The sequence below is a fragment of the Portunus trituberculatus genome, chromosome 41, assembly GCF_017591435.1.
Source record: "Portunus trituberculatus isolate SZX2019 chromosome 41, ASM1759143v1, whole genome shotgun sequence".
Taxonomy (NCBI): domain Eukaryota; kingdom Metazoa; phylum Arthropoda; class Malacostraca; order Decapoda; family Portunidae; genus Portunus; species Portunus trituberculatus.
This window is the reverse complement of record NC_059295.1, coordinates 39,030,880-39,044,915: the sequence shown is the minus strand read 5'-3', so window position 1 is coordinate 39,044,915 and position 14,036 is coordinate 39,030,880.

Here is a 14,036-nt window from a genome sequence, read left to right as displayed (position 1 = left end):
TCTGTTGTCTTATTGTTGTCGATTCACTGTTGACGTATCTACCTGGACACACCATGGCATGCGCTCGCTCTAAAGAGTAAAACAAAATAAAATCAATAATCATACTCAGGTTTCCATTAGTATAGAGTAATGTTGCTTTGATATCGGTATTGATTCTCGCGTTAGTTTGTTAGGTATTGTACGAAAAGTATGTGACATAGAAAAGTGTTCGTTTACAAAGATGAGTATTCCTGTGCTACAATACGTAGTAGAAGTTTTCTCGTTTGTTTTATTTAGTATACTATATGAACTTCCGCCTCCATGTGTGTGTGTGTGTGTGTGTGTGTGTGTGTGTGTGTGTGTGTGTGTGTGTGTGTGTGTGCGCGTGTGTGTATAATTAATATTTTTTTCCGTATAGAGTAATTATGTTGGAATCGTAATCGCTAACCATACCCTTCCTGTGAGACAACAGATCTCATAATGCACGTATGACGGTCTATAGAGAGGCTGAAACCTTTCACTCACCACACGCCGCTGTTACCCTGGATGGAAAAACGAACTAGTCTCCCATAAGTGAAAACCTTTGTGATATGAACTGGTGCGAAAGACACTGCCACATGACAAGTCCTTACCACTGAGTCATCGAACAAACAGAGAGAGAGAGAGAGAGAGAGAGAGAGAGAGAGAGAGAGAGAGAGAGAGATTTGGTCAATTGAAGTATCAACATCTACTGGGTTCTGAGAATATATACATCATTTGTCAGCATGAAGATCACTTGCTGATTCACCACGCGCCAAAGAACATTTTTGTGTGATTTTCGCTCATGGGAGCGCGCGCGCGCTCTTGTGTGTGTGTGTGTGTGTGTGTGTGTGTGTGTGTGTGTGTGTGTGTGTGTGTGTGTGTGTGTGTGTGTGTGTGTGTGTGTGTGTGTGTGTGTGTGTGTGTGTGTGTGTGTGTGTGTGTGTGTGTGTGTGTGTGTGTGTGTGTGTGTGTGTGTGTGTGTGTGTGTGTGTGTGTGTTTGTGTGTCCGTATGTAGGTAAGTAAGTAGTAAATAAGTAAGTAAATAAGGAAATAAGTAAAGGTTTATTTCCCATTAGAGTAAAAATTAATTTGAAAATAAACAAACAATTACTGAAAATGGCATACACTGCAAAATCGAAGCTTCCCGACAGTCATCGTTATATTCTAATACGATGTTTGCACTTGCACAGATTGACGATATAAATCCAACTAAAGTCTTTGACAGGAAATACTTTCTTATGAGTCATATGACTATATCAGCATGATGGTTCTAATTCTCATTACTGAGAATAATAAGAATAATAATAAGAAAAATAGTAAGTGTAAAAGTAATAAGTAATGATCATTATCATCCTTGTTACCACTACAATATCTAACAATGGATGAAAAATTATGATAATAATAATAATAATAATAATAATAATAATAATAATAATAATAATAATAATAATAATAATAATAATATTATTATTATTATTATTATTATTATTATTATTATTATTATTATTATTATTATTATTATTATTATTATCATTATCATTATTATTATTATTATTATTATTATTATTATTATTATTATTATCATTATTATTATTATTATTATTATTATTATTATTATTATTATTATTATTATTATTATTATTATTATTATTATTAATATCATTATTATTATTAATAAAAAAACACTTGTGAAGTAAAATTCATAACACATACCACAACAGCAGAGAATAATATGTTACACATTTTCTCAATTATATAAATAGGTTTTTATAGATCTTTTGAAAATTGGTAAGCTAACATTATGAAGGAGTGCCTTAATATTCAAAGGTACTTCATTCCTTATTTAGGGACCGGTACATAATACACTTTGTTTAAAATAAGTTGTTCTGAACTGTGGATACATAAGGTTGACATCATTACTTCGAGTATTGTGTGGTGTGTGTCCAAGTCTGAAAGGCTGAACTCCACAATATTGTGTGAAATACTTAAAAATACTTAACAGTAAGAAATATTTATGATGTTTTGTGTTATTATTATGCTTCGTGTTGACTTAAACCTATTCATATAAAACAGGGATTCTCAACCTTTTTATCGTTATAAGACCATCTACCCAAAACCCCTTATTGTTACATGGAACATGGAACTCAATATGCAATGGTACTGAAAAGGGTTTTATTAGATCAGCCATCTAAGTACTCCTGGAAATCTTTTTATGAACCCCCTGGGGTTTCGCGCTGTCAGGATGGCCACTGTCCATGAGCTAACATCATTAGGTCTCTATGACGCTGAAGACACCTATGCAGAACGGTTTGGTTGGCAATAGACAATCTCATTATTAGACTTTGATTTCTAAGTTATGAAAATAAACTCATTTACGGAGCTTCATAATGTTCATGGTGTCTTGCAGTCTACTTACTAACCTAGAAGGAAAGAAAATATCATACTATCTTCGAGTTATCAATTGAGGAAGAAGTAATTTTTGTCCCAGGAATAGAGTTAGATGATATAGAAAAAAAACACAATGCATATTTATAACCTAACTCTACTATTATAGCGTTTTTTTTTTTTGTCGTAGATACATGTTTAGAAATACTTTACCTATCTTGATATCTCCTTATAAGACAGAAGAATATCCAAAAATATACGATTTGAACTTGACCATCTTTTCTGTGAAATATTACGATATCTTTCAATCTGGCAACTTCAACGGGAGTTTGGTTCCTCTCCTAGTGTTTCCTTATACTTGAAACATTGATATTTACACGTCATTATGATCAGGGAAATAAAGGAAACTAGATTTGCTTTTTTTTTCTAAGAACATAAAATAGGAAAATTTATGTCTACAGATGGCATTTTATGTATAAGACCGCAAACCTGTGTGCACTCATCCACTCAATCCAGAAGCTTAATTGATTTTCAAAAGTTCCCCAATAGTTACACAACTACCATTGGTGTACTGTTTCTATCCAGTTATCTATAAACACGTATACATTCACGGTAGCAACATGCAAAGTACACTAAATACTCAGGAGCAAAGCTGCCTCACTTTGTTTCATTAATCAGCTAACTCTTGCACACTTTCAGGCCGAAGCTATTTTTCATTTACCATCGACGATTTTATATTCGAATCAAAATTTAAACAACGATTGAGAACTTTCGGCCTAAAAACGTGTTTGCTTCATTGAGGTGTCGTCTCTGAAGAAATTCATCAATGATGTTGAGGAATTTAAGTGTGATTTGAAGAGCATTACTGCTAAAGCTGACAAGATGATGGAAATAGTTGATAATAAGATGGCAAGAATGGAAGAGATAAGTATCAAGGTCGATGAAGCAACAGAAGGCTTGGCGGGAGTTACTGAGTCGCTGAATTCTGCTGACTCGAAACATTCCACACCTTGGCAGGACGTGAAGAGGAAGAGGAGGATGAAAAAGAACCTGCTTGTTGTAGGGGTAACTCAGGATTCTGAAGCAAATCTGAAGAATGAAGTTTCTCATGCTTTGGATGGAATGCAAATTAATGATACAAAGTTTGCTAATGATGGCAAAAAAATAGTGATGAATTTTGCCAATGAGAGTCTGAGAAATGAGGCAGCCCAGAAACTGGAGAATGTTGAAAAGTTGACAACTAAATCAGTTCAGAAAATTAAACCCAAGATAATGCTATGTAATGTCCATAAGGAAGAGACTAAGGAGGGTATCATTGATACAATCATTGCGAGAAATGACTACCTTCAAGCAGTTCCTGATATCAAGTCAAAGATTGAGAATATTTTTTGCAAACCAGCAGCAGGGGGCACAGTTCATTACATCATGAAATGTGATCCAATGATAAGACAGCTGTTACATCAGCATCAGGACAGGATTAAGCTTGAGTAGGGAGTTTACCAGGTTCGCGACAGGTATCATGCACTTATCTGTTACCATTGTCAAAGGTATGGTCATACAGAGACGAACTGCAATGCCAAGAAAAATGGTGAGCATCCCGTTTGCTTTAAATGTGCAGGCAACCACAAGTCCAAGGATTGCACATCTACAGAGAAGAAATGCATAAACTGTGTGAGGTTTAAGAAACAGAATACTGACCACTCGGCGAATAATAGTTGCTGTATTGTGTTGGAAAGTGAGATTGACAGGATCAGAAATATTACAGATCATGGCTACTAATGCTGTGAGCTCTATGTTGAAATGTGGTTTATTAAATGTTCAGTCAGTTGGAAACAAGACAATAGAAATCAGAACTTTAATTAATGATGAAAGTCTGGATATTCTTGCTTTGACTGAAACATGGCTGAGTGAATATGACACTGCGAAAATTAAAGAAATGACCCCTGACACTCATACATTTGTGCACATACCAAGGAAAGAAGGAAGAGGTGGTGGTGTTGGTCTTTACTTTCTAGAACATGCAATAAAATTAGGTGGATAAGTCAGAAAAATGGGAGAGCTTTGAACATATGCAAGTTAGCTGTGAGCTTGGTGGTAGAAAATCTATGTTTATAGTGGTCTATAGACCTCCAAGCCTAAGTGCCCGGTCGTTTATTGACGATTTCAGGAAATACTTGGAACTGCTGGATATGGTGAGCGTTAATATTTTTATTTGTGGAGATTTTAATATAAGAATGGATGAACAAGAAAACTATATAGTGAGGGAGTTTCAAGATATGATGAAATCCTTTAATTTAGACAATAAAGTAGAAAAAGCAACATCTGCTGGTGGACATGTAATTGACTTGGTCTTCTGTGACTCAGATCATAATCTTGTTCGAGAAGTAAATGTTGATGAAATCTGCAGGATTTCACCGGTGCACAGGATGGTTACTTTTCAAATATCTTGTAAAAAAGAAACTACGTACACTAAGCGATTAGTGTTTCGTAGGAAAAATTATTTTGACCCTGAGCGGCTGATAGCTGAAGTGTCACAGGCCATTCAGTTAAGAAAGGATGATGTGTGTACTCATGGAAGAGTAGCAGTTGAGAAATGTGAATCTTGTTTGTCTGAATTATATAATGGCAACATGAAAAAAGAATACAATGAAATGTGTCCACTTCATGAAAAGGATATTAAGATAAGAGATCATGCACCTTGGTTTAATACTGAAATTTCCATAGCTAAGAAAGAAAAAAGGTGGCGTAGACTACGAACAGAAGAGGCAAGAAGGGAATATATGGACATGAGAAACAGGCTAAACAAACTTGTACAGAGGAGAAAGTGTCAGTACTATAGACAGAAGTCATTAGAGTCACGGTCTAACATTAGTAGATTATATAAGATACTGGATAATTTGACAGGTAACAGGAGAATAAATAAGTTGCCTGAGGGTTTAATGACACTGTGCTGGCAAATATGTTCCTTGACTTCTTTGATCAAAAGATAAAGTCGATTGTGGAGAGCTTTAGAAATGAGGAGCTTGAAATACCCGTGAGTATGCCAACGCCTCGGGCTAAGCTACTCTCCTTTAAGCAAGTAAGTGTGGATGAAGTAAAGGAGATTGTACATAAAGTTAATATAACCTACTGCGATAATGACCCATTACCTATTAGTGATATTATTCAGAGTGAGAAGTTCTGTGAAATTCTGGAAATTTTTAAACTGATTATAAACAGTAGCTTCATGAACAATACCTTTCCTGTCTCTGAAAAATGGCATTGATAAAGCCCATTGTAAAGGGTAAAATGGATACGCAGTGCTTGAGTTCCTTTAGACCTGTATCTAATTTGACCTTTTTATCGAAGATTATTGAAAGTGCTGTATTAAACCAATTACTCGACCATTTGAAAGTAGTGCAGGCTTTACCGGATAATCAATCGGCTTATAGAAAACTTTATTCGACTGAGACAGCTTTATGCTCAGTTATCAATGATCTGATAATCCTGATGGATGAAGGAAAATGTGGTTTGCTAATTTTACTGGACTTAAGTGCAGCATTTGACACAGTTGTTCACAGATTGCTTCTTTTAGATTGCAGGTCTGTCGGTATTGATGGAGATGCACTAACATATTTAGAAAGTTATCTTGCAAACAGGCAATACTGTGTTCAAGTTGGTAAATCTTTCTCAGACAAGAAGATTTTAGAAAGAGGAGTACCCCAAGGCAGTGTTTTAGGTCCTATTCTGTTCTGTATATATACTATTGAACTATCACACATACTAAGAAAACATGACATTGACTTCAAACTGTTTGCTGATGACACACAGTTTTACATGACCTTGAACAATGTAGATAATGTTGAAGGAAAGATAAAACTTATTATGGATGATGTTGGTAGATGGATGGAATCCAAGCAGTTGAAACTTAATCAAAACAAGACTGAATGTTTGATAGTGGGTAAGAATAAGGACTTAAAGAGGATTGATATGTCCACATTATATATTGATGGTAACAGTTTGGGTGTTCGTGATACAGTGAAGGATCTGGGAGTATTATTGGACTGTCATTTATCTATGAAAGATCAAATACGGCAGGTGGTTAAGACGGCAAGATACCATCTGAAAAATATAGGTTTTGTCAGAAAATACTTGGATGAGAAAACTACGAAGATGCTGGTTCATAATCATGTGATAAGCAAACTGGATTACTGCAATTCTCTGTATTATGGACTGCCTAAGTATCTCTTAAAAGACTTACAGCTTGTCATGAACAGAGCTGCCAGACTGATTACAGGCGTCTCTCCTCGTGAGAGGATAACACCTGTATTGATAGATCTGCATTGGCTGCCAATTAAAGCACAAATTGAGTACAAGATTAGTGTTATGACTCATCAGGCATTACAGTCTGGAAAACCTGAGTACTTGAGGAATTTACTAGAAACATTCCACCATGACACTACGATGGAGCTGAGACACGATGCAGATATAACCTTGACATGGGATGTCGACCATTTGCAAGATGCGCACCAAGGATTTACAATAAACTACCGAGTGATATCAAAGGTTGTGCCAGGATCGATATCTTCAAAAAGAAATTGAAGACATATTTGTTCAAGAAAGTTTATGATTTTAACGGCATGGAAATCAAAGACAATTATAGATGCTAGTTATTTTTGATGGAGGCTCTGCTGAGCGCTGCCTCGCAATGGAGCGGAGCCTTGAACAAACACCCCAAGTAACAAGTAACAAGTAAAGTTGTTGAGGGCCGTGGTGGCCTTAGGCGCCGCGCGGGAGAAGGAGGTGGCTGTCGGGTCCAGCCTGGGGCCCAAGGCAGGGAACTGGTTGCAGGTCCTTCTTTTCCTTGGTGGCCTCAAGCTTCACTACTAGTCGTCCACTTGCAGCGCCTCACACAAGGGAACGGTCGCCATAAGCAAGAGATCAATGTCTACCACTCACCAGATGATGCCGTGAGGGGCCCTAAAGGGGTGATAAGGGCTCCTTGCATAGAGTCTGGTGGTGAGTGGTGTGTACGGTCCCCCCTGCTTATAATGACACCGGGCTGAACAACTCGCCATGAACGAGGGCACGCTGTGCGCCATGAGCCAGGCACTGACAGTACCAGTGGTCCTTTACGTTAGGTTAGGTTAGGTTAGGTAAAAAGGACTCACTTCATGACAGTGTTTGGGGAGTGGTGTGTGGCGGGTCATTGCTCATGGCGACCCGTGTGAGGCATTGCAAGGTTGCATCGTCACTGCTCTCATAACCACGGGACTGGGGTTGACCCTTTTGGGGTGAAAAGTTTCGTCCCAGTACCTGTGTAGGTAATAATACTTTGAATCGTTTCGCCATCGCCATCGCCGCATCGTTAGCCTCGATAAACGGATCGTTATCCTCGACAAACACATCTTTACCGTGGACACTGGAATCGCAACCTGTCGTGGAATCCCATTGTTAACGTGGACTCATTTTCCTTTGCGGCTTCAAGCTCACTGGTTGTCGTCAACTTGCAGCGCCTCACACTAGGCAAGGGGTCGCCTTAAGCAGTCTGCCGTGTCTACCGTCCACCAGATGATGCCGTGAGGGGCCTTTAAGGGGTGATAAGGGCTCCTTGCATAGAGTCTGGTGGTGAGTGGTGTGTACGGGACCTCTGCTTATAATGACACCGTGCTGAACAACTCGCCATGAACGAGGGCACGCTGTGCGCCATGCACCAGGCACTGACAATACCAGTGGTCCTTTACGGGGTGAAAAGGACTCACTGACAGTGTTTGGGGAGTGGTGTGTGGCGGGTCATTGCTCATGGCTACCCGTGTGAGGCGCAGTGAGGTGGCAGCGTCACTCTCCTCGCACTCAAGGGTTTGTGGTGAACCCTTACGGGGTGAAAGGGTTCATCTCAGTACCTGTGTAGGCAAGTGAACTTCAATTGCATCGCAGTGAGGTGGCAGCGCCACTTTCCTCGCACCTAATGGTGTTGGATGGACCCTGACGGGGTGAAAGGGTTTGTCCCAGTACCGGTGTAGGCAAGTGAACTTCAGTTGCGGCGCAGGAAGGTGGTAGCGTCACTCTACCCGCACCTAAGGGTGTGGGGTGGACTCTTACGGGGTGAAAGGGTTTGTCCCAGTACCTGTGTAGGCAAGTGGACTTCAATATTGTATCGTGAAGTCGCATCGTGAGAATTGAAACTGCATCAACATGGTGGATATCCGCATCCTTACCGTGGAAACTGGAATTGCATCTTGATCGTGGAAACTCGCACTATTATCGTGGAAACTGGAATGGCATCTTTATCGTGGAAATTCGCATCGCTATCGAGGAAACTGAAATGGCATTCTTTTCTTGGAAACTCGGAACGCTATTGAGGAATCTGGAATCACATCTTATCATACACACTGTTATCGTGGAAGCTCTCGTGATCGTTGTTCGTTTCGTTATCTCTAATTACTTAATTAGTCTTGGTATTATTCTTAGCCTCCGTAATAATAGAGATGTTGGTCATTTTCTTCTTATCTATTTTACTGTTCTTCAACCTTTTCTAAGTTCGTGCACATTTTCGAGAAGCAAGGAGGATTATAAAAGAAATGCATCAATATTTGTAATTTTCACCTACTTTAAGACTGAAAATCCATAGATAATATTATTGTATATCTACCTGAAGCTATAGTTTTTTCGGTCCTAAACAGTCGCTATATATTGTGAAATGTACTAAAACAAAATGCCACACCTCAAACACATCAGGTACATGTTCCGTCTGAGTATAATATATTACTATCGTGAATAAATCGTAATACTTTGATTAATGTCAATAGGGGACAAACTGTCACATTTTTGGTGTTCGCAGGTTGGTTTAATTCAGGAGTGGGTCAGCATCGTCTCGCGGTACAGAGTAGTCCTGTTAAACAATGTATTACGATGTATCTATTAATTTACCATGCTTTTACTCCTTCCAGTATATTTCTGTTCTTATTCTACCATAGTATTTCTTTATAGTTACTTGAGTTTGTAAGACTAACATCATAATATAGAGCAAAATATAATAATCTGGTGTACCAAGATCTTGCATGCCTAGAGACTTAAATACAGCACGGAACCTTAACACATATTTCACCTCGCTTCTGCACAGGTTAATTCTTCACAAGGAATGAGTAGAACAATATTTGTTCGGTTTTCTTTATGAGCAAAAAGAAAATTAGCGGCCGAAACAGAAATAGTCCGATGGTGCTGTAGTGTTCCTTAGCTCTGTCTTGCATTGCCTGAACATGGTATTCAGCTCAGTTCAGCTGATAGGCGGAAGTGTAGCTGGGATATCGGCACTTCCTGATGTGTTCTGTTTTGGATTTTGTCTGGGTCTGTAGTTGTAATTAGTTATTATTTGAACTTTTTACTTTGTTCTCTTATTTTCCAAAAATTATATATTTTTTTCTTTATTTTTTTGTATACTAGATATTTCAAAAAGTAGTTTTCCAATGAGGTGTTCTTAATTTTCTGGGTAATGACGCTGCCTATTGGGGTGTTTGGATCTTTCATTGGTGTGGGCTGGGCAATGTAGGAGGAAATGTTTATGCCTTTAGACTATAGATCAGGGGTTCTCAACCTTTTTCTCGTTAAGAACCCTCTGAGTTATTAGACCATCTACCCGAACCCCTAGTAATTTGACATCGAACAGAATGTTGATTTATTGACTGACACTAACTCAATAGGCAAAAGTATTCTGCAAAAGATGTATCATTAAATCAGCCATCTAACTATCCCTTGAAATCTTCTTGTGAATCCTTGGGGGTTCACGAACCTTAGAATGAGAACCCCTGATATAAAACATACATCTGAAAATTATATTTTGAGCTATGGTTAGTTTTTTTATGAAGTACATGCCCAGATTGGAAAAAAATATGTCAGGTGGGGAAAATATAGGATGTAATAATAAATAGTGGGAGATTCAGGACCAAGATTATTGCGAGCTTTGTATAAAATCTCACACATTCTTGCTGATTTGTTTGCGACACAAGACATCTGTTAATGCCAGTTCATATTTTCATTTATTTAAATACCCAAAACTTTAGTGAATTTTACTCTGTCCACTATGTTTCCTGCAATAGTGACAGGGGAAATGTTGTGGTGTACTGAATTATTTTGAAAAATACGTAATTAGGTTTTTGTAGTGTTTAGGTTCAAATTTTTTATTTTTAGTCCAGAGATCTTTTCTTCTAATTCTGCTTTCAAATTGTTATGTAGATCGTTGATGTTTGAGTAATCAATCAATAAGTTAGTGTCATCAGCTTATATGTTGTATTTAGATTTCGAACTAACATTAACGATATCGTTTATGTAAAGAAGAAAAAGAGTTGGTCCTAATATTAACTCTTGCAAAACACAATTATTGATTGTCCCGAAAGAAGAATGTGTGAAATTGCAGTATACAGATTATGACCTATTGGTTAAGTAACTTTCAAATAGTTTTAGGGGATTACCTCTAACATCATAGTGACAGAGCTTACTCAACAAAATTTTGTTTCTGTTGTTTGCCGTCCTGTTTTCATAAAGTGTTCATTAAATTTATCAGGAATGTTACTACAAGCTGGTTTAAGTTCAATTACACTAGATTTGCCATTTCCAGATTCACCAACGATAGGGTATATTGACTTCCAGTAGGACTTGGTTAGCTGTTAATTGATCTTGGTGATACATTTTCCTAGCTGTTTTTAAAGTTATTGTTAGTTTATATCATTAGGCTCTATTCTGTTCACGAAATGTGAGTGGCCATTTATATAGTAATTTTTCGAGACAGTTTTTTTCTATAATAATTTTCTTTAATGCTGGAGTAATATGTGGACTACGAATATTTTTTTTTACTAATTTTAATGTTTTCTTCAGGGAAATAATCATCATGTTTTTCTTGAATTTGTCATAAAGTATATTATAAGAATCGATAGGACAGGTGCATTTAATGATTTCAAACCAATCTATGTGAGATAGTGTAGTACTAAATGCATCTAAAGCTTTCAATTTCCAACTTAACTTGAAGTATATATATATATATATATATATATATATATATATATATATATATATATATATATATATATATATATATATATATATATATATATATATATATATATATATATATATATATATACATAGAAACAAGAACATTTTACTATTAAGCTTAACTTCTAGTCTCACACTTTCAATAAAAGTTTCCCTAAAGTTGTTCTCAGTCAACTTACAACCTGACAACCTGTTAGAGACGCTACACCCCCACCATACCTGCTCCTATCATTTGTGAACATAGTTTATGCTGGCAGAGTATATTTCGCAGAGATACTTGCGTCAAGTCTCGTCTCAGTGAAGCCAAGTACGTCTTAAGTGATTTTATCAGATAGCACTGTCTTTCAAATACTGGAAATTGGTGGAAATAGATCTGATATTCAGTGTTAATGAATCAAAATCACAATTTCTACATAAAGAAGAAAACTCATCAAGAAAGGTATATTTAGACTCAGGAAAGTTAGTGTGCCTAGATTTGATGTAAAACTGATTAACATCAAGATCATTATTGTAATTGCTATCTTGCACACTTAAGAGATTAAATTTTGTATTGATTTTATGATTCATTATATCACCATAGCCAAAATCATTCAACAGGTCATCAGATACATTATTAAAGGAAAGAGGAAGTTCTCTAGCATTGTGAATAGATAATGATAACGATATCAATGACGATAAGAGTGGCAATAATAAAAAAACAATAGTAATGAGAATAACTAAAAGAAATCAATAGAAATAACAACAGTGATAATATAAAAATATCATCACCATCATCGTTTCTATTAGTATTAATAGTAGTAGTAAAAGTAGTTACTGTGGTAATAGTAATAGTAGTATAGTAGTAGTAGCAGCAGCAGTAGTAGTAGTAGTAGTAGTAGTAGTAGTAGTAGTAGTAGTAGTAGTAGTTGTTGTTGTAGTAGTAGTAATAGGAAAAACAACAATAGTATAAAAACAGCAGTAATCATAAAAGGTTGTAGTAGTAGCAGTAGTAATAGTGGTGGTAGTAGTAGTAGTAGTAGTAGTAGTAATAGTAGTAGTAGCGAGATGCAGTAGCAGTAGTAGAAACAGTAGTAGTAGTAGTAGTAGTAGTAGTACATTAAATGTTGGGGAAATAGCAGCAGTAGTAGTAGTAGTAGTAGTAGTAAGTAGTAGTAGTAGTAGTAATAGCAGTACTAGCAGCATTAGTAGTAGTAGTAGTAGTAGTAGTAGTAGTACATTAAATGTTGGTGAAATAGCAGTAGTATTAGTATTAGTATTAGTAGTAGTAATGGTGGTGGTTGGTGGTAGTAGTGGTGGTGGTGGTGGTAGTGGTGGTGGTGGTGGTATGGTAGCATGGTGGCAGTGGTAGCAGTAGTAGTAGTAGTAGTGGTGGAGTAGTGGTTGCAGTGTGCAGCAGTAGTAGTAGTACATTAATTGTTGATGAAATAGCAGTATCAGTAGTAGTAGTAGTAGCAGTAGTAGTAGTAGTAGTAGTAGTAGTAGTAGTAGTAGTAGTAGTAGTAGTAGTAGTAGTAGTAGTAGTAGTAGTAGTAGTAGTAGTAGTAGTAGTAGTAGTAGTAGTAGTAGTAGTAGTAGTAGTAGTAGTAGTAGTAGTAACGCCAAATAATATCAGCACAACAGTATTAGATAGTGTATATATGATGTACATTATGGAATTAATGTAATTTCAAATTATTGGAAGCTTCTTCTTTCTTCTTCGTCTTCTTTTTCTTACATAAGAACCAAGCTAAAACAACGGTTAATATTTATTTGGTTTGGCTGCTTATTTTTCTGGCCACGTAGCGGAGATACTACAGGCGAGGCAGCAGGCAGGCGAGACCTGCCCGGCAACGGGGAGGAAAGCGACGGACGTCTGTTGTCCCTCCAGTCCACACCTCTGTCGACTCGACATTGACGATACCACCCGGGGTGCCACCAGAGACAGTCCCAGACTCCAACCCATCTATCGCACCACCAGGACTGCATCAACGCTCAGCACCCTTTGCATGCGTCGATCGCTGTCCTCGTCTTAAATCATTCTCGTTAGTTCTCCCGAGTTTGATGTGGCGGAAGAACGCTATCTTTCCCTCGGCTCTGGCTTGTTCGAATAAGGTCATCTTTGCATCCTTGATAGCTTGTCATGTCGATGACAAGTCTTCATTGAAGAAAATTTTGGTGTCCTTGAGATAGCTCCCTCACCTGATTGCAGCGTCTCGATCACCATAACGAGTGAAGCACACCTCAACAGTATACGAGGCCTGATGTCCCGGCGAGGTCCGACCCTATAAGCACTCTCCAAGGCAACACCAGGCTTGGTGTCTCGCTTCACTCGTTATGATGATCGAGGCGCTGCAATCAGGCGAGGGAGCTATCTCAAAGGCACCAATATTTTCTTCAATGAAAACTTGTTGTCATCACAAGCTATCAAGGATGCAAAGATGCCCTTGTTCAAGCAGTGTGTGTGTGTGTGTGTGTGTGTGTGTGTGTGTGTGTGTGTGTGTGTAATTCACCTCGGTCGCCTGCTGGTCACCCAGCCAGTCTTCCCCATTACGGAGCGAGCTCAGAGATCATAGACCGATCTTTGGGTAGGACTGAGACCACAACACACTCCACACACCAGGAAAAGCGAGGCCACAACCCCTCG